The 24748-nt window shown below is 43.0% G+C and overlaps 1 protein-coding gene and 1 long non-coding RNA gene across 8 annotated transcripts in view; one reads left to right on the top strand and one right to left on the bottom strand.

The window, feature by feature from the left end:
* The window catches only part of CCDC91 (coiled-coil domain containing 91), a 350759-nt gene extending 343046 nt beyond the window's left edge, over positions 1–7713 (bottom strand). For 4 of the 7 annotated variants that reach the window (XM_034784615.1, XM_034784578.1, XM_034784631.1 and 1 more), the window contains exon 1: positions 7390–7563. The gene's annotated coding sequence lies outside the window, so the exon portion shown is untranslated. The other 3 variants (XM_034784596.1, XM_034784606.1, XM_034784585.1) reach the window with 3 other exon arrangements.
* A 149-nt stretch (positions 7714–7862) lies between these two features.
* LOC117884324 overlaps positions 7863–24748 on the top strand; it is a 35798-nt gene continuing 18912 nt past the window's right edge. The window contains exon 1 of the long non-coding RNA XR_004647545.1: positions 7863–8399. This is a non-coding gene — a long non-coding RNA (uncharacterized LOC117884324). The remainder of the gene's footprint in view (positions 8400–24748) is intronic.

The raw sequence follows: 24748 nt of genomic DNA, 5'->3' as shown, positions 1-24748 counted from the left end.
GAGCAGTATAAACAACAGGATGGATAAAAATCAATTATTTTAAAAAAATAAAAACAAAAAAAATCCCAATTTTTTTATTTAAATCAGATTTTTTTGATAAAATTCTTTTTGAGGGAAAAAGTTTTAATTAAGATACATTATAGCTCAAAGATATCTCATCATGGAATAGGGATTATAAATTCTAATTCTACAGTATGAGACAATATATTCACGTAATGTTTAAGAAAAGTTTTGTAAATGAGTTCCAATAATTCATGGATTAGGGACCCAATCTTATGGGGCTCCAGGGGCTTCTGTACAGATTATTTAGGTTAATCTTTCTAACTACCCAATGGGACTCAGGGCTCAGTCTAGAAGATACCAGATATGCTTAGTTTTGCAGTTCTCAAACTGTGTATTTGTGTCTCCAGAGATAACACGCTTGTTAACAGAAAAAAAATAAATAAATAATATAGGGAGGTGGAAAATAACAGACCTCAACCCTATTGTCCCTCTGCAAATTTGTGTACACAACGTCAATCCCTTACCTCTCTCTAAATGTGCAAAGTTTCAAAAAGTTCAATGAATAGAAGATTGTTGGGGGCAGAACAGATCTGGACAAGAAGAAGAAGTCTGGAGATAAATGTGAGAAGGAAGGGACAGGCAGTAGAATCAAAAGTAAAACTGTTTGAGCAGCATATTCCAGAAGTCTTGATCTTTCTGAGTGTAGCCTTCATTGATTTGAGACCTACGATACCATACCATTAAATATTATTTTATTATTATTATTATTTATTCTCTCACGAGAAGGGAAAACCTATAATGGCAGCAGGCCGTAAAAGAGACCCAGTTTGGGAATAAGAACCATTCCAGAAATATATGTTTGTTGATGATGTTTTAAAGAAAATGAGACCAGTACACTGGTGGAAGTCACTTAAGCACTTTGATTCAGAGACTGTTGAAGTGATAATCTGACTTTTAACAGTTGTAGCTTCTTCTGCCAGTGTAGAAAGAATATTTTCTTCCTTTGGACTAATTCATTCCAAATTGAGAAATCATTTGGCTCCTGAAAAAGCAGGAAAGCTTGTTTTTCTTTTCCAGATTATGAACAAACAGAAAAATTAAGGTGAAGACGACTGAGTTAACTGCAGAAGCCAATATTTTAAAGTTTCTCATGTTGACCTGGCTGACATAGTCGATTTAATTTTTGTTGTTGTTTTTTAATATTTCATTATAAACAATTTTAATAAAAACACGATTTAAAAAAACTGGAATGTTTAAATTCAAAAATTCATGTGCTTGTTTTGTTAAAATATTATGTTTGCTGTTGAAGAAAAATATCCAGAATACATAATGTTGTTGTTTTAATTAAATAAAACAATTTTAAATGTCTGTCTGGTGATGTGAAATAAATAAATAAATATATGGAGATATACCTCTCTCATAGAACTGGAAGGGACCCTGAAAGATCCTCGAGTCCAGCCCCTGCCTTCACTAACAGGAATGAGTACTGATTTTTGCCCCATATCCTTAAGTGGCCCCCTCAAGGATTGAACTCACAACCCTGGGTTTAGTAGGCCAATGCTCAAACCACTGAGCTATCCCTCCCCCAATGTTCTCTTAATACAGCATGGCAAGAAAATCCTCCAAATATTAATGATTAACCTGTTGAATTGGTGATATTTATGAAGTCAGTGGCAGGTGAACTATCTGCTTCAATTACCTTTGGTAAATGAAATAACCAAACAATCATTCATTTTCTGATATAGCTGTAAAACTAATCTGAAAAGTTTTCAAAATAATTCACTTTAAAAATGTATTGTGTGTATCTTCTAAAAATGAAACCTACATCTCTGAGTTGTGAGGAATATGTATTAAGGTTATAACAACCAACAAGAATGCACTTTTATATATAAATCCATGATTAAATCGAGTCTTCCTGACTAGTGATTTAAATCATGATATAAATCAAATCCACCCCGTAAACAAGTAATTGTCTGTAGGAAATTTTAATCTGTACTGACTGTGTTAGTGCTTTTTATGTAGCTTGCTGTAAAACCAGGCAAATATCTAGATGAGTTGTTGTATCCCCTGGAAGACCTCCGAGTACCCCCAGGGGTAAGTGTACTCCTGGTTGAGAACTAGTGGACTAAAAGGTCTCAAACCCTGGCTCCTTGTTCAGCACTAAACAACAACAATAGTTTTAAAACCTCTGGATTTTATTTAGGACCTCAAAGTCAGATTTTTAATCCTTCTAGACTGAGAAATCAAAGATTGTATAGTATCAGTGGAAAGTTAGTTTTGCACGACTGCCATAAGGTTTTGGATTTTAGATTCCCAATTGTCACAATAATGTGGGTATGCTTGAAAATACCTCAGATTAAAACAAAAAAGATTTTCATACTTAAAAAAAAAAAATCACATAAAACCTGAAAATGCAGATCTACAATGTGTTTTCTGTTAGCTATATTTGTACTGTCAAGAAATTAACAGCTATTAGCCACTTTTTCCAGGCTGTCTCCGTCAATAACCTAGAGACAACTGAATCATCTGGGGGAAAGAGATTGTTATCCTTCCTGTGCTGATTTTCCCTCAATGTTTTAATCACTTTCATAGACTAAGAACAAAAATATTCTCTTAAGCTTAGCTTGACTTTTTTCTGAGGGAATGTCAGCCTGACTTTTAGAGTTAAGTTGCAACTTATATCACTTAGCATATATAGTGCCATTATGATGATTTGAAAGCCCATCTCAAAGAAACAGATAACAATAGTAATCTAAATAATACTTCTCACTTCTATATACCACTCCCAAAGAGATTTATTAATATTAGGGCTCATCAGTTCCATAAGTCATTATTATTAACCTTGTTTTCATGGCTTGAAAAATTTACTAAATGACACCTACTAACCTGAGGCCAATATGAAAGATTACTGTCAAACCTACAAGCAAGGTCCTGGTAAGCAGCTCCCACAACTGCTGGGAAAGTGTAGAGTGCTAGAAATTCTACCAGAGGGCTTTCCCTAAACATTGCCTAGGAACTTCATCTGTTTAATAAGCTTCTAGCAAGTAGACGTAATAAATTATGAAGCCAAAATTCAAAATGACTCCTCTGGTTGCTGGAAGGGAAAGTTACAGATATTTAAGTCGGCTTCTCTGAAGATACCATTCCAATGAGATTCACACTCCTAAATCTTAATTCCCTAGGATGAGATATGCAGAACTCCTCAAGGTCTTAACAACTTTTGGTCCATAAAGCAAGCAGTAGCAGGATGGAATCTAAGCCAGCACCCAACTTCTGATGGCTCTCCTGCCCATGCAACTCTCCGAGTTTAACCATTTCTCTTCCAAGTCAGTTTCTTTCTGAGCTGGAGGCACAGTCTCCCTAAATAAGCCACTAAATTAAAACAAAACATTCAAAACAAAACAAAACAAAAACTATTGCTTCAAGAAAAACCACAAAAGCATCATTTTCTAGAGTGATTACTCCCAAACTCTGAAGGTAGTGAGCAGGTGACTAGAAAGCCTATTGGAACGATATCTTAAGAGAAGATAAAAATAACATCCCTCAAAGATTTTCAGTTCTGGGGATCAGGTGCATGGCTCAAGGGATGTCCAAGAGAAAAACCAAATGAAAATAAAACTCCAAGAAGCAGAAACAATATGGCCAACACCAATAAGCTTTTCTGTATTTATTTTGCAAACACAGTGGAGGGAGCAGATACTTCCTTCACAGTTCTAGATGTTATGCACGATGCCTGAAAGAGGCAAGCAAATACAAAACATCCATAAATTTAGCTATTCTAAAAAAAACAAACGTATGACAAAGTGGATTAAGCTCATTCTCACGCACCAGGAATAAGACTCTTCATGTAAGAAACAAGTTCAAAAGGAGTTTCATCAGCACCACATTAATACACAATGACAGAAAGAGCTTTTTAATATAGGCATTTGAAAAAGGATCAAGCGCTGCATGAAGAATCTGACAATAAAAGTCTACAGAAACACTTATCTAGCAGTGCACAATAGGCTGAAATAGCTGTCAAATAAATGTGGATAGACTCAGTTGAAGAATGAGTCAAAAAATGTATATGCAATATCAGTTTGGAGGTTGATGGGGGTTTGTCTGCACCACACCACAAACTTTTTCCAGTTGCTGTTTTAAGTCCTTCTGGTAGATGACTTTCACAAAGCCTGTGGGAATCAGCCAACTCCTCAGACACACCAAACTTAGATGTCTTAGCAGCTTCTGTAAAAGTTGGGAGAATGCTGGATCATGCCCGGCAGGTTGTTATCCAGTTGCTTCTCTGCCTTGGTTTACATGTAGCATCAATGTAATCCTCTGGCACTTATGACTCCATCTAATTATATTTTCCTCCTGAACCTCAACTTACACCACACAAGCATCTGAAATTGTCTACTCAATGGAAGGACCTGGAACATCACAAAGGCTTCATGAAGTTCTAGCAGTCATTGTGCCGGAATCCCTACATAAGAGGCACGAAGGGGCTGGCCTCAAAGCCAGAGCTTTATGTGCCAAGGAGGAAACTTCAAGGAAGCAGGTATCAACTTTAATACAAAAAGGATTCAAACTGCTCTGAGCGCTCCAGACAAGTGGCGGACAAGAGGAATGCCTCAAAGCTGTTATTGGGAAAATGTCAGTCTCCTAGCATACAGTAATATCATTAATCAGTTTTTAGCCCCAAGCTGGGAATATGCATCAGCAGGAATTCCAGAAGTGGAACTGACTGGATTACAGGGATAAGATTGCAATGTATCAGAAGAAAGTAGTGGGTTCTCTTTCAATACCCCCTACCTCAATCTCTTGTGTCAAGGATCCACCTCATGAGGTACATGAGAACTCAGCATCAAAGATTTCAACACTGAGACCTGAAGTCTCAAAATTTTGGCATATAAAAGAGTGACAGCACAGGGCTTTTTTACTCCCAAGAACATATCAGGAGGAAACTAGGTTTGTGTTGATGCAGAGGGTACACACACACTGTACTCAGCAGCTTCCCTTTTGAAGCAGTGTAAGATGATTTTGTGCCAGACTTTGGGGAGTTTCCCTACGATGCCTTGAAAAGAAGATGTTTCCCATGTCTCCTCATTACCAAAGTGGCAGATGCTTGCACACTGAACACCTCTGTACTTGCTGGTTAGACTGTATGTGCAACACAGAAGTCATACTCATTCACTACTGATCTGGTTCTACCATTCAGATATCCTTTGAACCCGCTAAATAGTCTTCTTTCTGCCTTAATGGCTGAGGAAACCGTTTAGTAAAAACAATGCAACCAAATACCAAAGCCACTTGTGCCAACTGGTGCTTAAGTACTTACCCACAGGCACGGATGTGATGAAGCCAACAATGGAAACATCAACAATACAAGGACCTGAGTGCAAAACATCTGGGGAAAAACTGGCATCAAAATACTCTGAAATAACCATGGAGACAGGCACCAAAGTGCTCAAAAATAGGCGCTGAAGCACATAGACAAGAACTGAAGTGCTGAAAACTGGGCACAAAAGCACTGAAATATGGGTGCCGACCAAAACCACACTGAAGCATTGAGGCAAATTGCCAAATATATTATTAATCTGGACTGGACTGGATGACAGTGACACTGGAAAGAATACCCACAAGGCAAGCAAAGTAGTCCACAGAGACGAGCCATGACTGAAGACAGAGGCTATGGCTACACTGCCGCTTTACAGCGCTGCAACTTTCTCGCTCAGGGGTGTGAAAAAACACCCCCCTGAGCGCAGCAAGTTACAGCGCTGTAAAATGCCAGTGTAAGCCACGCTCCCAGGGCTGTAAGCTAATCCCCTCATGGAGGTGGAGTACCTGCAGCACGACTACACTCGCACTTCAAAGCGCTGCTGCAGGAGCGCTCCCGCGGCAGCGCTTCGGAGTTTCGAGCGTAGCCACAGCCAGAGTCAAATAGAAGTGAGAGAGAAATTCCAAGGGCAGCAGTTAAGGTCAGACGTTGATACGTAAATGTAAGTAAAGGACTGGCAAATTCTCCCTTTAGGGACCAAAAATCATCGCCAGTCTGTTGAGATTCACTTCATTAGGAAACCAACACTCAGAAGTGAAAATACTGGTCAGCTGAAGCATTACATAGAATCGACTTCATCTTCCTCAACCAGAACCTCCTGATTATTTTGCCACTCCTGTAGGCCCCGTTTGCCACTGCTTGCAATCTTTAGGGAAGCTCTCTGCTACTGGTAGCAGTGCTAACTAGCAACAAAGTGAAATCGACATGATCACTGGCAACTTCACTGCTACTGTGAATAGGAGCAAAACTGACCAGGATCTTGTTAGCTTCACTTTGCTGCTATGGACTGGGGTATTATAAACATCTGTCAGCAGACACGTTGGCAAGTTATGGTTCTATACCTTACGCTCTAGAAATCTACTTATTTAACACACACACTGTCTTCATAAATTGGTGGCTTTAGCACCTCCCATCCTACTCACCATGTGGCAGAGAAGTTCCCTATTTGCCAAAGTAGATTTTTCATTCATTTAGCCCCACCCGTTCCACCAATAGGGAAATTGATGCCTCTAGGCCACTGAAATAATATTTCAAGGAAACAGACACATTGCCAACCATCAGTAATCTGAGTGGGGAGGAAGAAGGGCCCATTACCACAGTATCTGAGCACCTCACAGCCTTTAACGTGTATCCTCGCAATACGTATGCGAAGTACATACAATTATCCCACTTTACAGAGAGGGAACGCAGGCACAGAAAGACAAAGGGACTCATACCGGGTCACACAGGAAAGACTGTGGCAGAGCAGGAAATTAAACCCAGGTCTCCAGACTCCCAGGCTAACACTGTAACCACTCAGCCACACTGAGGAATATTAATTTTAAGGCACAGGGGATGAAGGATTTTGCAGTTCCAGTGAAATACTGTCAACCTCATCGGGTCACCTCCCTTCCTCCATGTGGCCTGTGAGAACCAGGGGCGTGCATGCCCTGGCGTGGGGTCGTTGGCAGCACTATAGGTGAGGAGTGCAGCATGCTGTCATAGAAATGGCCAGGAACAGGAGGCCAGCCCTTATGAGGCCATCACCTGCAACAGCAGCTAGGCTCTTGCCTGCAGCTGTCTCCCCAACCCCTGCCCCGGGTGTGGGAGAGGGAGGGGGCCAGGGAGTTGGGGTACCTCACACCCCCTTCAGGCTCAGCCAGGCTGTTCAGGGAGCTGTTGGACTCTCCCAGTGAAGCGCCTGGCAAACTGAACTCATCAGAGCCAACCCAGGGGGCGAACAGGTTCCCAGCCAAGACACAGAGTCTGGCCTCCCCCCCCGCCCAACCGTCCGCCTAAGAAACAACCCTCCCCCACCTGCGGGGCCGCTGAAACCGTTGGTGTTTAGAACGTTCCGAACGTTCTATTACCTGTCGCCGAGGGTGGTTCAATCCAGTTGCCCCACCCCCTCCCCCTGTCCTGGGCCGGGCGTACGTATCTGCGTGTGTACGTCACTACTCCGCACAGCCACCGCAGGGAACGCTACTGCTGCGGCAGCCACCTTCCCGGGAAATACCTCCCCTCCCTCTCACGGGGGCGAGCCGCTCTCACCCTGAGTCACGCACCGGGAGAGCAGCGTCTCACCCGGATGTGGCTTTCATGCTGCTCCGCCCCTGCCGGTCACGTGGGGTTGCGAGTGCGGCTCCCGGTCCCGCGCGCGTTCTGAGCCGGCTGGAACTGGCGGGCCCAGGGAAGCGACGGGCTGTACCTGGGGCGCGCGGACAGCCCCTCCCCAGGCGCCGTCTGCTGATGACGGGCAGCCGCTGCCTGCGGGGCCCGCTAAGGCGGGGTTCAGTCGACGCCTGGGCGCCTCCGAGGAGGCTGCCCACGAGGCCGGTGGGATGTGGGCACTGGGGTGAGGCTCGTGTCACCTGGCCCCCCCCGCAGCCGGGGTAGTGCGGGACACGCCGCCTCCCTGCCGGGCAGCGCTGCGGGCCCAGCTAAAGCACGTGACTCGGGAGGTGACGGACGAACACCTTTGTCACGTCCTTCCCCCGTCCCCAGCCCGCGATGCGCTGGTTGGCGGAGGGGGATGGGACACAGGACAATTGTAGCGGGTACCTGGCAACATCTGTCCTGCGGTGTGAATAAAGTGAAATGGGGAGGGGGGGGGCAGCAATGATGCACCAAACTTCTCTTGAGGTGCAGGGGGCCACTGGCTGTGGATACAACTAGGGCTGGGGCTTCAGGTAGCAGCTAAAGTTGTCAATATTTCTTCTTCTCCTGAGTTCCATCAAGCAGCACTCTTGGCAGGAAGCCTGTAGGCAGTTGCAGAAAAGGGGTCAGGGACCCGACCAACCCACTCTGGAAAAGGGGTGATCTAAAGAATCATGCCAATGTAGTTTACACAGTGGCTGCAAGGAGCAGAGGTACCCGCATGGTAAGTAAGGCATAGATATAGGTCCATTAACTTCTTAGTGTTTTATCCATTTCAATTATTGTTTTGTTATATTATGTTTACTTTAATAAATTACAGCAGTTGACGATAAATAAAAAAGTATAAATCCCACTTTATCTATACCACATTTTATTAAGCATTATTCATTTTTCCATGAGATAGTTACCACTCCCTGACGCAGTGAACCATCCCAGAATACCCCAAACAGTACGGTAGGGTTCTCCCCTTTAAATTAACTCAGTACTGCATCCCTCAGATAACTCCCACTTGTCCATCCCCACTCAGTTACACAAATCCCATGGGATATGCCAGCTGTTCCCAACCCCTAGGGGGCTTCCTCCCCCCCCCCCCCCCCCCCCCGCCTTTGGCCTCCAGCACCCCTCTATCGCCCCAAGGATCCCCCGCCTGTCCTGATATATTTCACCCCCAAAGCCGTCATTAGCTCCACAGACCCCCTTCGTTACTGGCTTAAACATTTTGCCTCTCCCACTAAAACCCGGTGCTCCAGCCCTCACATTAGTCCCAGAGACCTCTCCCTTATTGCACCAAACTAACAAAAACCCCTATTTTAAAATGCTGTTTTGTGCATTTCTAATTGAAGTCCAATTTCTGTCCAAATACATTTTGACACAAATCACAAGTAGAAAATTGATCTAGCAAATAAGAAATGCATTCCTTCGAGCTCACCAAGAAGCAAAGCGCCTCATTCAGCAAGTTCCTCGTTAATTGATTGAAATTCATCTCAAAATGGCCACCGCTGCTTTTAATCTCCATAACAAAAATGAACAGTTCATATCACACACTTTAACTGAAGGTGAAATGGGATTGTTAGGCTCTCACCCAGGGCTGAGCATTTGTTAAGACAAGGGAGAAACTCTCCTTCCCCAGGTTCACCCAGCACTCCTTTTTAGAAGAAGCAAGCAATCCTTCTTATCATAGGACTGGAAGGGACCTTGAGAGGTCTTCTAATCCAGTCCCCTACACTCAAGGCAGGACTAAGTATTATCTAGACTATCCCTGACAGGTGTTTGTTTAACCTGCTTTTAAAAATCTCCTAGGACAGAGAGTCCACAACATCCCTGGGCAATTTATTCCAGTGCTTAATCACCCTGGCTCTTAGGCAGTTTTTCCTAATGTCCAACCTAAACTGCCCTTGCTGCAGTTTAGGACAATTGCTTCTCGTAGCCTCAGAGGTGAAAGAACAATTTTTCTTCCTCCTCCTTGAAACAACCTTTTATGTACTTGAAAACTGTTATCAAGACCCCCCTTAGTCTCCTCTTCTCCAGACTTATGAGGGTGCTGTCCCTGCATAGCAGATTATCATGCACCACTGTGGGCTCAGTGCTCACTGAAACCCTCAGCACCCAGTCAAATTGCTAGTAAAAGTGGCAAGTAGAAGATGAGTTCCCAGAGGTGCCATTACTATCCCTGACCTTCCTGTAATCAATTTTAAACCACTTGACTTGCTCTCTACACTGATAGGCAGTCTGGAAGATCCTAAACATCTCAATTTTATTTAAAATGTCTTTGTACACATGATCATTTCTTGCACTCTTATTGAAGTCGGATGTCTTGCTCACCTTGTACCAGATATTTATCAGCATTCAGTTGTGTTCCTATACCCAGTTACCAGAATGTCTGATGCAAGGGTTCTTCCTATTCGTGGCCATAGCTGACACAGAATCTTAAATATGCTTCCAGATGAGCAGTTAGTGTGGAAAGCAAGAGTTAAATGCCAAGCAGCTGCATTTGAGCTGTATTTGAAAAAAGTGGGGTTGCATCTACTTTCTGAGAATTGATTGGGAAGTTTTGGGGTAGAGAGGTTGAGAAACACAGGCCTAATGAATTTTGGGGTAGTGTTGGCGGAGTCTCTGGATACAAGTGTGGAGACCCAGGCTTGAGCCACATGCACACTGCAAAATGACAGGGCTTGGACCCGAGTCCCAGGGGGGACTCGGCTCACCGCCCCCATCCCAGTTGGGTCCTAGGACCCAGCTCCTGAGGGCTTGTTGGTCCAAGTCTGATTTGTGTGTGGATGGTAGGGCATGTTGGGTTCAAACCTGAATCTAAGTTCAAGTTTACAGTGTAGTGCAGATTTACCCTGGATGCCTTCTCTAGGCAGTGCTTGGAGGTCAAAATTCACTGCCCCTCTTCCCAAATGACACTTCCTTCAGTTGGGTGTGTCAGGATGGCAATGCCTCATAAGCAAGGACAGCCTGGTACATCCTGTCACAGAATCACTCACAATTTTCTAATCTTAATGTACGTTAAGCTCTATAATTGGTTAAAACATTGTGTACAAGTGTATCCTTCTAGCAACCCAAAAGTACCAAGTTTAGTGTAAAGGCTGTGTTTAGTTGCAAATCAACATGTTTTAATATTTACCAGTCAATGAGTATCAACTGTTCTTAAAAGACCTAACTGAAGTACAAATGCAAAACAAAATAAAAATCTATGGAGACCTTGAGGTGGTCCCTTCCAGGTCAGCGCAGGGACACCTGTTACTCTGTTCACCCCTTGCACATTCTTGTAATCTTTTTTACAAATTATGCCTTGTGAGGTATTATTTGAAAACTCATAATTAGCTGATTATTATTGTCCTGGTAAAATGGGTGTGCCAACATTGTGTGTAAAGTATAAGATTCCAACCTGGGGAGTTGCCAAACCAGGTCCTCAGAGACAAAGGGCAAGCTGAAGCCTAAGCCTGGTGTAAACAAGGTCAAATGAGCCATCACCTGCTAAGTGGCTATTCATTCAGCAGAAAAGGGACAGAAGCAACAAAAAAGCAACATTTTAGCAAGGGAACAGCATGGGGTTCCCATCCACACAGTCTGCCTATCACCAATGTTGCCTGCCTGAAGAGGCTTCTCAAAGGAGGAGAAGGACTATAAAAAAGGAAAGGCAGACATGCCAAATATTCCCTTCTTTTCTTTCTCTTTATGGCATTCACAACACCTGACAAAAGAAGCAGTGTTGGACTGGGGGAGGGAGCCTCACTGAAAGAAGTTCAGCCAATAGTAGTGCTGAAACATGTGGTGAGAGAGACTTTGCTTTGAATCTACCCTAGTTGGTTAAGTTGGGCACTAGTTGCATTTTACTTTTATTTTTCTTGTAACCAGTTCTGACTTTTATGCTTCATTACTCGTGTTCACTTAAAATCTGTCGTTAATAAACTTGTTTCATTGTTTTATCTTATCCAGTGTGTTTGAATTGAAGTTTTTGGGAAACTCCATTTGGATCAGCAAGGTGTGCATATCATTTTTACTATCAAATGACAAACTTTATATAAGCGTGTATTGTCCATGAAGGGCTGGGCAGTACAAGATGCATATTTCTGGGGGGAAATCTGGGACTGGGGAATGTTGGGGTATAATTCAAGAGTGGCTGGCTGCATCACTTTCACAATATAGCTGAGAGTGACTGCACGCTGCAGGCTGTGAGTGAGCAGACCAGGAGTGATGGCTACAGCAGCAAAGCAGTGAATAGGCATCCAGGTTAGAGGGCAGGGAGATACAACTCACTCATCAATCTGGATCTTACCCTGGGTATGTCACAGTTATTCTCTAGGTGAACTGAAGAAGACATTCATTAGGACGGTCAAGCTGACCTCTTTTTAAGGCTCAAAAATTCACTTTAAAAAGTGTTTGGGTTAATGTCGGAAACTTTATTTTTCAGGTGGATTAAAAGTAAAGTTCTATTATTGGCTGATAAGCAGTAATGTTTAGGGTAAATACAGTATACTTAAAAGTACAAAGTGTGTTGGGCTTTGCATCTTTACAGATGTGTTATTTTATTTCTTTAGAGGTTACCATGTTGTTTTTGCAGATGGAATAAGCAAGTTCTAGGCAAAAGTCCAAGAAAAAACTAGCTACTACCAAGCTAAATTAGATTTGCACTTACATTTTAAAGCAATAGTGTAACTTTTGGTGCATCACAAAATTTTCTATTTTTCATATCTGAAAACTTTGCAGAACTCAGTTTCTTTAGTCTATTTGTATCATTTTGAAGATCTGCAAAAATAGTCCTTATTACAATTTAAAAACACTTTGCAGACTGTCCAAGACCTAAATGAAAACTTTATTGTGAAGATGTTTTAGGCTGTATTTTATGGGAAGGGGGCTATGTCAGAACTTGGTACAGTAGAAATAATGCAATCGTTTTTGTTTTATATATTACATTATTATCAGAGCTAGAAATATTTCATTCATGTTGCTGTAGGAAATTTCGTGTATGTCAATGCTGTATCAGGAAAAACAACGAGGAGTCCTTATGGCACCTTGCCCACATAAATGTGTTAGTCTCTAAGGTGCCACAAGGACTCCTTGTTGTTTTTGTTGCTACAGACTAACACGGCTACCACTCTGAAACCTGTCACTATGCAAGGCACTGAATTTAGCCGTAGTAAGTGGAAATCCATCAACTTCATGAAAAAAACTTGTGCAGATACAAACAGACGTCATCTTCCTTTCCAAATGCAAACAGATGGACATCCTACCAAAAGGACTGAAGGTAAAAAATCCATTACAATCAACATACCACACAGACTATGGTGAGAGATTGTGCCACACGCTCTCAAAGAAACTGTGGAACCACCTGATCAGCATCCTATACAGCAAATGGGAAGATCAAGAATGAGCTCTCAAAATTGGAAACTCTCAGAAAAAACCAACCTTCCACACAAACTTCCTCGTGGCTGGACTTTACAAAAACTAGACAAGCCATTACAACACACACTTTGCTTGTCTACAGAGGTAAAAGGACACTAAACTATCTAAACTCCTCATGCCACAAGGGGCCAAAACAGTGGTCCCCTTAACTCACCCAACAATATTGTCAATTTATCCAGCTATACTCTTAGCCCGGCAGAAGAGTCTGTCCTATCTCGGGGCCTCTCCTTCTGCCCCACCTCCCCAACAAACATGATACAGTTGTTGGTGCCACTAGGCATAGCTACCAGGTAACTCGGGGAAGTGGAAGGCCATAAGTGCCAATAAAACTCCCCTGCTCTGGGTCTAAGTAAGCCACAGTAACTCCATCTTGTAAACTTTGACCAGCCTCCATGCTAGCAGCCTAATGCTAAAGCAAAATATGTAATGGTCAGCTTTTTCTAGCAAACGGCTGCAGTTTCGCTCGCACTAGCAGAAGCAGTAGTAATAACAAAACAAAAAAAAAAGCCTGCTACATCTTAGCTTGCAAGGTCAAAAATAAGCATGCAAACAAAAATTTTTCTAACAAGCCACAATGTGTACCTGTTGTAACTGCTAAAAAGTAAAAAAAAAAAAAAACCACCAAAGCAAAAGGCTTACTCAAAACAGCTTAAAATATAAAAGAAAAAACTTGCTTGTATTTGCTGCGCTTCTAATTTAAAACATGCTGGTCTCCTAAGTGCCTTTTCAAAATCTCAAATAAATTTGGTTTGCTTCTCCACACTGGTGTGTCTATTGGTGCGGCACACACCGGGCAACGAACCCTGTTGCCCCCTCGGGGCCCTCTGGGCTGGCAACACAGTTCTGCGGTGACCTAGAATCCTACTTTAACATCTCCGACTCAAAGACTATTTCCAACACATCACTGAACAGCACACTAACCCACAGAAACCTTCCTACCAACGCTATAAAAAGAAGGATTCTGCATGGACGCCTCCTGAAGGTCGAAACAAGAGACTGGACTTCTACATAGAGTGCTTCCACCAATGTGCACAGCTGAAATTGTAGAAAAGCACCATCACTTGCGCCATAACCTCAGCCGTGCAGAACACAATGCCATCCACAGTCTCAGAAACAACTCTGACATCATAATCAAAAAGGCTGACAAAGGAGGTGCTGTAGTCATCATGACTAGGTCAGAATATGAACGAGATGTCTTTTGTCTTCAACAAAAAAAACTTCAAAAACAGACTCCAACGAGAAACTGCAGAACTGGAATTAATTTGCAAACTGGACACCATCAAATTAGGCCTGAATAAAGACTTGGCATGGATGGGTCACTACAAAAACTAATTTCCCCCTGCTGATACTCACACCTTGTCAATAGTTTGAAATGGGCCACCTTGATTACATTGAACTCATTAGCACTACAAAAGTGATTTTTCCTCCCTTCTTATCAACTGTTCAGAATAGCCTACTTCCACCTTAATTGAATTGGCTCGTTAGCACTGATCACCCCCTTCCTCCCCCGGTAAGGCAACTCCCATCTTTTCATATGCTGTGTATTTATACCTCCCTACTGTTTTTTACACTCCATGCATCTGATGAAGTGGGTTTTAGCCCATGAAAGCTTATGCCCAAATAAATGTGTTAGTCTCTAAGGTGCCACAAGGACTCCTCGTTGTTTTTGCTGATACAGACTAACACGGCTACCACTCTGAAACCTATGCTGATAAGGTGGCTGCAAGACAATAAAGTATTTCCATTCCATATTTTGAAGTATCTGGAAACAATGGGAGGTTTGAGGGTAATCCTCTTTATTAAAGGTTACTACACTCTTAGTAGGTGTAAGATCAGATCATTTTGTTTCCGTATAATATCTTTGAAACCACCCCAGGTCAAAAACAATGGAAAGTTTAACCATCTGACTTCTTTTCAGTGACCAATGGGACACAGTCCACTTTGTGGTAGGCAAGTGTCTGTATCACAAAAAACATAATTGGCACTACCTTGTACTCTTCTGGTCAGTTTCAAGACAGAGATGAGTAGATATAGATTTAATTAGGGTGACCAGACATCCCGATTTTATCGGGACCGTCCCGATTTCCTTGTTTGTCCCGCGTCCCGACCGACATGCGGTCGGGACACTGGACAAACAAGGAAATGCCCCGGAGCCTAGAGCCCGGAAGTGCTCGGACCCCCCCCCCCCCCGCCCCGACTCCACCCCTCTTCCCCCGATTGGCTCCCTCCCCGAATCCCCGCCTCTTCCCCGGGCTCACCCTTCCTTCTCCCTCCACAAGCGCTGGAGGGAGGCCCGGGAGACGCAGGGGGAGCGCGGGGCCGGGGTGAGTGAGAGTCCGGCCTGGCCCCGAGCAGGCAGGACTCAGTCGGGTGGTAGGGAGAGGAGGGGGGCGACCCGCGGGGCCAGGCGGTGGCTGTTCTCACCCCCGGGCAGCGGGACTCGGGAGCAGCCGCTGCTGCAGCTCCCACTGCCGCGGGGGAGGAAGCGGCCATGGCGCTCCGCGGCTGCGGCGCCTCCGAACCCCCCGAGCCGGAGCCTGCTGCAGGGACCCAGCAGCGCGCACGCTGCGCCCAGCCCCTGGCCGGTCTACTGGATAGCTGCTGCCCAACTGGTGCTATCCCGCGGCGGCCCCGGGGCGGAGGCATCGGCCGCCCAGCCCCGTTCGTTCCCCTGCGGGACCCGAGCGGGACAGGGGGGCTGGGGCCTGCTGCCCCCACTCCGGGGCTGCCGCGGGATTGCACCAGCTGGGCAGCCCAGACGCGACTGGCCAGGGGCTGGGCCCAGCGTGCGCGCTGCTGGGTCCCTGCAGCAGGCCCCGGCTCGGGGGGTTCAGGGGCGCCAGAGCCGCAGCCGCGGAGCGCCATGGCCGCTTCCTCCCCCGCAGCAGTGGGAGCTGCAGCAGCGGCTGCTCCCGAGTCCCGCTGGCTGGGGGTGAGAACAGCCACCGCCTGGCCCTGCGGGCCGCCCCCCTCCTCGCCCTACCACCCAACTGAGTCCTGCCTGCAAGGGACCAGGCCGGACTGTTACTCACCCCGGCCCCGCGCTTCCCCTGAGTCTCCCAGGCCTCCCTCCAGCGCTTGCGGAGGAAGGGTTTTTTTTTTTGCCCCCGCCACGCCCCCCCCCCCACGTCCCGATATTTGTCTTTGGTGATCTGGTCACCCTAGATTTAATGGACAAAGACTGAAATATCATCTTACTCCTGAAAGCCTCACTGGAATTTGCAGGGTTGGAGTATAGAAATAAATGGTATGCAATTTTAACTGGCCCACGGGAGAAAAATTAGAGGAGGGGAGCCAAGATATTCTCTGAACAAATGTTTATCTCCTTCTTGTATACTTTTATTAAACACAGTGGCATTGGAAAAATTTGTATAGTGGGGGTGCTGAAAGCCATTGGACAAAACTGTAAACCCTGCATATGATGGAAACCACTTCAAGACTGGGGGGTGCTGCTGCACCCCTAGTTCCAGCACCCTGATTAAGCACAAAGAACAAGATTCAGAATACTTTAGTAAGTTTGTACTGTCTTTGGGGATGAGACCGGAAGATAATCTTTTATAGATCCACAGCAATATCTGAATCCATTTCAAAAGCCACTTGAGGACTTGGACGTAGCATGCCAACAAATAGCCTTGTCTGTCACCTTAGAGCCTTTCAGTTAGGCTGACCTTATGTTTCCCATCTAAACTAATAGCAAGACTTCAGATTTAATTATTTAAATATTATACCATCTAGGAGCCCTAGTCAGTCACTGGGATCCCATTGTGTGAGACAGTGTAAAAGCACAGAACAAAGTTAGTTCTATTGTATTCTATATAGGGTCTTATATCACACTCATCACCCTAATATCTAAGTGCCTGCCAATGTTACTTCACATCTCTAATAGGTTGCTCTCTCATCCTTTCCCTAGAGGGAGACGTATGTTCAGTGAATACTATGTTGCTATGTGTTTATATTAAAAAAGGCCTGGTCAAAGAAATGCACCTTGTACTTGATGTGAAAAGTGGTGAGGTTTATGATGGTTCTTAGTTCCTGGGAGAGTTTATTCCACAGTCTCAGACTACACCAGGAGAAAGTTCTGTCTCCTGTTCTGACAAGCCTCACTGTTCCTGTTGAGAGTTCCATTGTGCCAGAGGAGTGTAGTTGTTGACCCTGGTCTTCATCCTCGAGCTTTACATGATCTTTTCAATATCCTGGGCCCAGGCCAAGGAGCACTTGTAAGTAAGGATTGAGACCTTGAACTTGATTCAAAATTTTATGGGAAACGAGTTTAGAGAGCGGAGGATAGGTCTGATGTATTCATGGTAGCCTGTGTTGCTCAGGAGATGTGCTATAGCATTCTACACTTGAAGTTTTCTAAGTGCTGAAAGCTTTATGCCCAGGTATACTGCATTGTTGTAATCCAGCTGAGAGGTGACAATGGTGTGAATAACTGAGGCTAGGTCTTTGCCTGCCAGGATGGGACGCATTCCCCTAGACAAGCGGCAATGAGAGAAAGCATTACTCATGGATGTTGCTATGTAAGGGCTTAGTATCAGTGAGGAATACAAGAGTACTTCTAGAATACAGACTGAAGTGTCTAATTGTGGGTGTGTATCTTCAACCAATAGAGACTTGAAAAAGTCCCTGTCCCAAAGAGCTTACAATCTAAGAATCAGAAAAGAGACAACAGATGGTATAATGGGGCCTACAAACCCCATAATGAACATGGAGAGAGGAGGTAGGAAAGTTTCTCTTGTTTAAAAGCAAGCAGCTTGATCACACCCCTATGTAAATGCCAGAGCTGCCAAGCATGGAGGTAGGCACCCATTGCTGCAACCAATAGAGGAATCAAGACCTGCTATTAAGGGAAGAGTTCAGAGCGGAAAAGGGGGACAGAAAGGCCTGGGATAGCAAGGTGGTAACAGCCCTGCACCAGGCTGCCTCCAAGAAAACAGCTAGAAACTGAAAGACTGCAAGCCCAAAAAGAGAAGGGCTGACAGGCATAATTGAAGGTGAGGGTCCAAGAACTGACCTGACTGAGAGCAAACTAAGGAGGGTCAATCAGGAGAAGCTGAGACCCCTTGAGAGAGCACCCCAAGGGGTGGTGACATGGACACAGACAGATGGGATAGGATAAGGAAACAATGAGACAGTATTAGCATAATAGGCTATGTTCTCAGCATACCAGCAGCTTTACTGTTGTCTAGTTTTTTGTAGACATCACAAAGGAGAGTTTTAAGGAGAAATGTGTAGAACAATGAAGTGGCTTTGCCGATGTTTATAGGGAGGAGCTCTTCCCAAGTGTGAGGGGCAGCATGAGAGAAAGGGCCTGCAGACGGTCAATGTCAGCAAAATGTCTCGCATCCCTCAATCAGATTACCCTGATGGGCCGCCCACAGGCTGACCACCACTGATCTAGAAGGTCCTTAGATTACATTAAGAGAAGTAAAAGCCTCTAGAGTCATAAGATTTCAAAACTAGAATTAGCAGCACTCCCTAGTTTTAAGTGGTTTCTGTTCAGTCTTCTTTTCTTCCCCTAAGAGGGCTTTTTGGGAGAGATATTGACTTGGACATGCTGATATTTAGAGCACTAACTCCACCATTTTTCTCTTCTCTAGAGCACTGGTCCTGTCATCTCCCATCTCACCCCAACTTTATATTATTGGGGTATGAGCAACCATGCTGCAGTGCAATAATTATGGCCTCTAAGAAATTTCTGTGACCCTCTGTTTTTCTCACCAATGAAGCCCCCTTTTTTCACTTTGCTATGGATGCAATAGTGCAAAATGCATACCTGTTGCCAGATTGCAATTTTCTTGCTTAGCAAAAAACCAACCAAACAACCCTTTCCTCTCCCCTGACTGCACCAAAAATTAAAAAAAAATTCACACACGCATGATGAAAAGCAGAAGTTTAAGGCTTAAAGTTTTTTTATTTGCAAGACCAATTCTTTTTAAATGAACTTTTGCATGCATCTCCTGAAGCAATATATGGACAGGGTTCATAGTAGTTAAACTGATTTTCCTACAGTATTTTAGTTTCCTTTATTTAATGTTAAAATATATAAATCCTTGAGTTAATAGAAATTCTAGAGAAAACAATATTGTACAAAGAAATCACCTAGTTAATCATGGAAAACTGCACAAATGCTGAGGCTTGGGTTGAGCTGTGAAGGAAATGTACAGTTATTCCTTTTTATAGCCATTACAAGCATACTTGCAGCACTTTAAATCAATCAAATCTAGTCAACAAAAACTACGGCTGTATCGGGGAATGGGGGAGCAGACTTTAACAAACTCAGAACTGAAAGGTACAACTGCAAAATATCCTGACATGAAGGAAAGATAGGAAGAATAGTGAGAGGCAAATATGGCTCCATCAGGAGCTCTTTCATGACCTGAAAATCGAAAAGGAATCCCATGAAAAGTAGAAACATGAGCAAATTACTAAGGAGGCATACAAAAGAATAGCAATGAGCATGTATGAACAAAATCAGAAAGTCTAAAGCACAAAATGAGTTACACCTGCAAGGGGCATAAAAGGCAATAAGCATAGGTTCGTTAAATACATTAGGAGCAAAAGAGAGAAAGAAAATATAGGTCCTCTACTTAGCAGGGAAGGAGAATTAAGAACTAATTAAGAAAGCTAAGAAGTTTGTACCTATTTTGCTTCAGTCTTCACTAAAAAAGTGAATAGTGAGCAGATACTCAACACAATTAATATTAACAACAAGGAGTAAGGAATGGAAGCCAAAACAAGGTAAGAACAGATTAATGAATACTTCAATAAATTAGATGTATTCAATTTGGCAAGGCCTGATTAAATTCATCCTAGGGCATTTAAGGAAGTAGCTAAAGCAATCTCAGAACCATTAGCAATTATCTTTCAAAACTCCTGGAGGATGGGTGAGGTCCCAGAAGACTGGAGAAGGGCAAACATAGTATCTATCTTTAAAAAGGGGAACAAAGAGGACCTGGAGAATTATAGACCAGTCAGCCTAACTTGAATACCTGGAAAGAAACTGAAACAAATTATTAAACAATCAATTTGTAAGTACCTGGAGTATAATAGGGAATACCCAGTACAGCTTTATCAAGAACAAATCATGCCAAACCAAACTAATTTCCTTCTTTGGCCAGGTTACTGGCCAAATGGAAGGGGGAAAGCAGTAGATGTGATTTATCTAATTTTTAGTAAGGCTTTGTCATGTGGGACTGTGTCATTCTCATAAGCAAACCAAGGAAAGATGGTCTAAATGAAATGACTGTAAAACGGTTGCAGAACTAGTTAAAAGACCACACCCAAAAAGTAGTTATCAGTAGCTTGCTGTCAAACTGAGAGGGTGCAGCTGATGGCAAACCCAAAGGGGTCAGTCCTGGGTACAGTACTATTCAATATTGTCATTGTCTTGGATATGGACTGGGGCATATGTTTATAGAATTTGCAGGTGACACCAATCTGGGAGGGTTGCAAGCACTTTGGAGGACAAGATTAGAATTCAAAATAATCTTGGAGAATTGAACTGAATACAACAAGAAGAAATTCAGTAAGGACAAGTGCAAAGTACTACACTTAGGAAGACAAAATCAGAGGCATAACTATAAAATGGGGAATAACTGGCTAGGTGGTAGTAGTACTGGTGAACGAGAGCTGGGGGTTAGTGTGGATCACAAATTGAATGAGTCAACAATGTGATGCAGTTGTAAAAAAGGCTAATATAATTATTGGGGTATATTAACAGGAGTGTCATATATAAGATACGGGAGGTAAATATCCAGCTCTCACTGGGATTGGTGAAACCTCCGTTGGAGTACTGTGGCCAGTTCTGGATGCTACACTTTAGGAAAGATGTGGACAAATTGGAGAGAGTCCAGAGGAGATCAAGAAAAATTATAAAGATTTAGAAAATCTGACCTTTGAGGAACAGTTAAAAAAAAAAAAAAAACTAGGCATATTTTAGTCTTGAGAAAAGAAAACTAAGGGGAGACCTGATAAGTCTTTAAATATGTTAGGGGTTATTACAAAGAGGACAGTGATATATTGTTTTCTATGTCGATTGAAGGTAGGACAAGAAATAATGGGTTTAATCTGCAGCAAGGAAGATGTAGGTTAAATATTGGAAAAAAAACATTCTAACTGTAAGGGGTGGTTTAGCTCTGGAATGGGAAGCTGTGAAATCCCCATCACTGGAAGTTTTTAAAAACAGGATAGCCAAACACCTTTCAGGAATAGTCTGTTTACATGGTCCTGCCACAGTCCAGAGGGCTGGGCTTGATAATGTCTTGTGGTGCCTTCCAGCTCTATGTTTCTGTGATTCTTTAAATTGTAGCTCTGTGTGCACAACTTTTCTTTGGACTTGAAAGAGTGAACAAAGATAGATATAAATTCTCTCCAAACCAGGCTCCAGAAATACGAATTTTTCTTAAAAATATTTCGAGGACAAAATACCCCCATTTCAGCATTTCCATCAGAAATCAATTCCACTTTTTCCTGTTAAGTTTTCTTAGAGTGTTAGGCAAAGTTTACCTGGACTATCCTGCAATATGGACTTTGTTTTTAACGTATTAAGTTATCCCTCATGGAAGATGCCAGGTTAAAATTACTGTACTTTTAGGATGATGTCCATCCTGACTCCATTGAAGTCAATGGGAGTTTTATCATTAACTTCAGTGTGATCAGGATTTTTTTTTCTCTTTTTTGATTTCCAAAATATCTATAAGATGATAAGCACATACCACCAATTTTCTCAACACACTTTTGAAGTGACTACCTTTAAGGAGTGAGAGGGTAGTTAAGGCTGTAGGTTCACGTTAACTTTAGTGTCTCAGAGTGCCATCATAAAAATCACCAATGCTGTAACTGGGATTATGTCCCCTCCCCCCCTTTGTTTAGATGGTTAAAATTCCTGAGGGAATTTAGTACTGATGAAATTCAGACTAATAGCACTGGATTTGACACAAACATACACTAATCTGGAGTAATTATGCAAATTGCCCACACACAGGTTTTTCTAGTCATTTCATTCTTGACCTGTGACACTCCTGGAAATCAGTCCTGGACCTCTCATGAACAGAGACTGACATGGCACTAAATTGTACAGTAATTTGAAACTGATATGAATAAATGGATGCTATGACAAGACTGCCAAACTCAGTTTCACTAGTGATTGCAGTCATGGTTTGAACTCTGGTCTCGAGTAGTGAAAAGCATGGAAAATACAATTTTGAAAACCACTCATGTCACATGGCAGAAATAGTGATTAAGATACAGAGCACTTTGAGGACTTAAGAAATCATTTATTTTTGTATATTTATTCTTTCACGTTCACAGAAACCTTACAAGAAGCTATCATTTACCTAGTTTTTGTTGGCTGAGTTTAGATTGGCCAGATTTGGCCTTTTGCTGCCCTCTGCTAGCAGTTAAAAAAAGTGTGTGGGATAGAGTTCAGAAGCATTTTTAGATTCAACCCTCTACGTGGAAAGGGGCATGACTTGACAGAAATTATGTGTCTTGGCAAGAAGAGCTATGGATGGAACAGTTTTGGCCAGCTAACTGTTTTTCTATTCTATACAGTGAGAAGACAATGACTTTTCTCCTTTGATACCATAAATCTTAAATTTAAAAAATTAAGAAATAAAAATTACCTCAGCACAACAAACAAAATGGATTAACTATTTTCAATTATGCATATTAGTCTGACTACTCTTCTAGCCACAATATAAGTTTTGTTGCAAACCAATTAGCCTCCTAAGAGGCTAGAGTTCAGAATCTACACAAGAGAATTTCAGCTCTTTAATTAAAACTTTTTTAGCCCTTTTCCTTGCAAAAATTGTCTTGAAAGTTGGAACTGATATAAACTAATGACTACTGTTGAAAGTAACTTGCAGTAGGGCTCTATTTCTGCATCAGAAGATTGAGCGGATGACCTAACAAGTGAGTTTGTGTCTATCTGAAGAATCTTTTTGCCAATACATCCCATAATCTTTGAGCCAGCCTGTATATAATAGAATAATATTAGACAGGAATTGTTTATGAAAGGGGATGGGAGAAAACATTTGTTTTGTACGCCTGATCAAAAATTCAAAGAGTAACTCTGCTTGTTAAAAATGTCATCCTTCCCTGAGGCGGGGACTAAGGCAGCCATTGCTCATTGGAGATGTTGGAGCCTTGTGAGTGTGGTCTACATTGGCATGACAACTACTAGAGAGGAGCTCCATTTCTGTGCCCCCACCAACACTTCTAGGCGCACACAGTGCCAACTGTTCACTTCTTCAGCAGCACACAAACAGCAGAGATAGCAGCATCACACTGCTGCACCAAGTGGGAGTCCTGCAACCATTGCGGCAAACCCCTCTAGCCAGTACTGGAAGGAAACTAGGACCCCCACTCTACCCCACTGTCTTGGAGGGAGATCTACACTTCTCCAGCCCTCACACCAGCTTTAGAGACGGCTAGCAGTCAAGGAGACCTGCCCACCTCATAACCTAGAAGGGAGCAATCATTGGTGACAAACAATTTGCAAAAAAAAGCTCTATATAGAGTTAAAATAAAGTTCATACCATGTTAGCGTTCAGTAAGATTTATTTCCAGAAATGAGTAGCTAGAAAGTAGTAATAGTCAGCTATGTCTCTCAAGTCCTAGGTAAGTTAATGTATTTTTTATTGATTTGGGAGCATTTGGTGCTTCTGGTTAAACTGGTTTAGTGAAGAGTATATTTTTTATAAGTGGGGTGGTTGTATTTGATGGAAGGGGGAAAAGGAAACTGGATGGAAGGAACAGTTGAAAATGTCATTTCTTTACCCACATTACAATTTAAGACAGCAAAAATCATGACATTCATTGTTGCATAGCACAAATATTACATTATTATGTTTATGCACTCAATGAATGTGTGATGAGTCTCGATAGCTGTGAATGGCTAGAAATAATTTTGTGCAATTATTGTTTTTACAAATAGCAAAAACTCCAAAACCCCAGTTATATCCATGCGGGGAAGCCGTTTTCTAATTAGATACATTTAAATATCAGTCCAACTACTGTAAAAAAATGTCATTAAAATATTAAGTATTAGTATGGCTCAATTTTTTATGGAAAATAATTACAGTCCTATATGTTTGCTAACATGATAAACAGTTTAGTAGAATTTGCTGCTGCCAGGCATAAAAACACACATCAGCAAAGGAGATTTTTTTTTTTTTTTTTAAACACATTCATAAAATATCAATCTTAAAGTTACTAATGTGGAAATAAACACAATAAACAAACCTCCCATTTGTATAAGTTTAGACCGGGGTGGCCAACCTGAGCCTGAGAAGGAGCCAGAATTTACCAATGTACATTGCCAAAGAGCCACAGTAATATGTCAGCAGTCCCTATCAGCTTCTCCCCCACTCCCAGAACCTCCTGCCCATTGGCAGCCCCGCCGATCAGTGCCTCTCGCTCCCTCCCCACACCTCTTGATCACCTGTTTCGTGGCATGCATAGAATCTGGGGCGGAGGGTGGGGAAGCGAGGGCATGGCAGGCTCAGGGGAGTGGGCGAGAAGGGGTGGAATGGGGGCAAGGCCTGTGGCAGAGCCAGGGGTTGAGCAGTGAGCACCCCCGGCACATTGGAAAGTTGGCGCCTTAGCTCCAGCCCCAGAGTTGGTGCCTAGACAAGGAGCCGCATATTAACTTCTGAAAAG

Source organism: Trachemys scripta, chromosome 1 (assembly GCF_013100865.1).
Source record: "Trachemys scripta elegans isolate TJP31775 chromosome 1, CAS_Tse_1.0, whole genome shotgun sequence".
NCBI classification, from domain to species: Eukaryota; Metazoa; Chordata; order Testudines; family Emydidae; genus Trachemys; species Trachemys scripta.
The sequence above is the reverse complement of the archived record's forward strand: the minus strand, read 5'-3'. Positions and strand labels throughout refer to the sequence as shown.